Genomic DNA, 3,133 nt, shown 5'->3' on the forward strand with positions numbered 1-3,133 from the left:
CCACAGCTAGAGAAAGCCCGCGCACAGCAATGAAGACCCAATGCAGCCAAAAATCTAAAAAAATAAATAAAATAAATCTTTTAAAAAAAGACGACATTTCATTTTAACCAGTGTTTCATTACCTGCTGGAGCTGTTGAACATTGTAAGGGAGTTACCAGCCACTTGTATCTCTGCTTTTCTGCATTGCCTTTGAGTTTTCTACCAGGTCCTCACTTCAGCACCTTACAATCCCTCTGTTTACGGAGTCAGATGTGCCATAGCAGATATCTTTGTTGCAAATATTTTCACCTAGTTTGTCATTTTATGTTAACGTGTATATATTTTGATCAAACAGAAAAAATATTTTGCCACTGTTGTCAAAGCTCTCAAATTTATGTGCTCTCCCTTTAGTGTTAAAAGAAAAAAGTCTCCACACCCCCAAGATTCTGTTTCCATCTGTGTTTGCTTTTTCTCACTGTTTAATTTCATTTTTTACATCTAATCTTTTAATCCATTACTGTTTATTTATGATATATGGAGTTAGGTAATTAACTTTTTTCCTCCAAATAGTTAACCAATTATTCCAGCATTGAGATAGAATAATCCTTCCTCACTGGTTGAAATATCACATTTGTCATGTAGTAAATATACATTTGAGTCTATTTGGGGGTTTTCTTTTTAGGTCTATTGATACATCCATCTGCTCTTAGAGCAGTGAAACACCACCATTTTTTCCTACCAAGTGTGTAGAGCCTCCAAATTCACTTTGAGGGACATGGCTACAGCCCCCCAAATGTGACAAGACCCACTTGCTGTAGCACCTCTGTTCAAAACAATGAAAACACCATCTTAATTTTTATAGCTTTATAACTTGTTTGAATATCTGATGTAGATATTTAATGGGTTTCTATAAGTTTTTTTATCACTGGTTTATTACATATAAAGTTTAGAATACTTTTCTTAAGCTCCAAGAAAAGTCTCATCACGTTTTTTATAGAAAATGTAAAGGAATTGTAAAAGCATCCCTCTACAGTATTATGTTTTTCCAATTGGGTACGGCATATGTCTCTCCAATTATTCAAATTTTTTTCTTTTGTCTTGCAGTAGAGTTTTATCATTTTCACCAGTTAGGCATTAAACAGCTTTTGTCAAGTTAATTCTCACGTAAACTTTCACAGCTGCTGCTGTATGAGTGGAATGCTTCCTTGATGATATTTTCTGACGATCGCCGGTATATAAGAAAGCTACCCATCTCTGAGCATTTAGTTTGTGACTAGCCACCCGCCCTACTCTGTTGCCATCCTAATACTTTTTCAGTTGACCCTCTTGGGTTTTTGAGATAGGAAATCATAATCTGAAAACAACGACATCATCTTCTCTCTTCTAGAAATATTTGCTCCTCCCTTCTCCTGTCCTGTTTCACTGGCTGGCACCTCTAGAAAAAACCTGCACAGGTGCAGTGCTCGTGGGTGGTCACACACAAGGGGGCAGCTCCATCATCTCAGCAACAACGTGGCGTGGGCTGGGTTTTGAAGAGAAAAACCTGCTGATGATGATTTTCTATGCTTTCATGTTGACGATGATTTATTTTTCTATCCAGGTGCGCTAAGAGGTGTCTTGTCTCTCTCGAAAATGAGACAGATGCTGAGCGGAGCGCATTTCGTCAGGCACGGGGGTGGGTCTTTCGGTTGACTCTTCACAGCACATCTATAAGGCCATCCCCTCATTAGCCTAATTAAGCTCAGGACACCAAACCTACAAATGTGGAGCCAGCATTTGAGCCCAGGTCTGTGTGTCTCCAAAATCCTTAGCATGTCACTTCCACACCCGTCACCACAAGCTTCTATAGTGAAACTCAACGCTCCCCCTCTGATTCAAGGCGCTCGTGTATCAACTCACTCAGCAAACATTCCTTTTTCTTCATCTGGATAAATCCTGTTTATTGAAAAAAGCCCCACAGCTCTGGGTGCGTAATCTCCCCAAAGGCTTCTCTGTCCCAGTTCTGGGCTTCTCTGCGCCCCCAGCGGAGCCTGCATGCCCCTAACGTCCACTCACCTCCAAAGGCGGCCCCAACCCACACCTCCTGGCCTGTTCCCCAGGCTGACGCTGGCTGGACCCGTGGCCCATGAACGTGCAGAATGTGCCAGAATGACACTTGCCAGACTTGGGCCCAGCTGCCAAGAGAACCACACTCTCCGTGCCCTCTTCCTGCAACATGGTTTGGGGAAGTCCTGAACCCCTGTGTGAGTTGTGGGACCTCCTGCTGGAAAGGCGGGAGAGACCATGAGGCCCTCACCTCGGCCTCCACATCAGCCTGCAGATGACCACTGCAGCCCAGTCCACCTGAAGGCCGTGAAGGCTGCGGTCGTCTGGGTGGGCTACACAGCAAGACAGCCACGACACGCCATAACTCCAACACCGACTCCCCTGTCTCCCCGACAAGCCAAAAGCTGCTTGGGGACCTGAGCCAGTGGTGCATCCCTTGACTCAAGGCGGACGGTGCCGGGGCTGAGGCAAAGCCGAGCCCAGCCGGCCTGGAGCAGTTCACGAGGAGAGATGCTGAAAGACCAGAGCCTTTCACAGTCTGTCAGTTAAAACCAGGGCCACCACCGACGTGAATCTTCAGGTTTATCAAAGACTCATTCAGCCACTGGTAATGGTAGCTTCTGCTGGATTCTGAAACTCAGTCCCACAAACTGCTTAGAGTTTATCCAATACAAAAACCCCGCAATCAACCTGACTCACAGGTTGTTGTAAAAATCAAGTGAACTCACGCACACAAAATGTCAGTAAATCCTCCATCACCTGCAAATGGCAGGAACTCTCATCAGCGTGTCCTTCCCCAGGTTTCCCACCACGTAAAACTTCTGCCTTCCCAGATCCCCCCAAGCGTCTTAGGCTCAGAGCATCGCAGCACATCAGGGATGGAAGGTGCAGGGGAGGAACTGCAGTCAGGTGGGCAGCGATGCATCCGTGAGAGGGGCCGACGGAACAGTCAGAGGGGTGGAGGTGATAGAAGGGGTTGTTTACGCTTAGCCGTAAACTGTAAGCAGTACGGGGACACTGGCAGGTAGGCTGAGGGCAGGTAGGCTGAGGGCAGATAGGCTGAGGGCATTCCACACGGGGAAACGGCTGAGCAAAGACGAAACGGCA

General features: G+C 46.0%; 1 non-coding gene across 1 annotated transcript; it reads right to left on the minus strand.

The window, feature by feature from the left end:
* Positions 1–722: 722 nt before the first annotated feature.
* LOC130836049 (small nucleolar RNA SNORA68) lies at positions 723–853 on the minus strand. Its single transcript, XR_009049112.1, has one exon. It is a non-coding gene; the product is annotated as a small nucleolar RNA SNORA68 (small nucleolar RNA).
* Positions 854–3,133: the final 2,280 nt, after the last annotated feature.

The sequence above is a fragment of the Hippopotamus amphibius genome, chromosome 14, assembly GCF_030028045.1.
Source record: "Hippopotamus amphibius kiboko isolate mHipAmp2 chromosome 14, mHipAmp2.hap2, whole genome shotgun sequence".
Lineage (NCBI taxonomy): Eukaryota > Metazoa > Chordata > Mammalia > Artiodactyla > Hippopotamidae > Hippopotamus > Hippopotamus amphibius.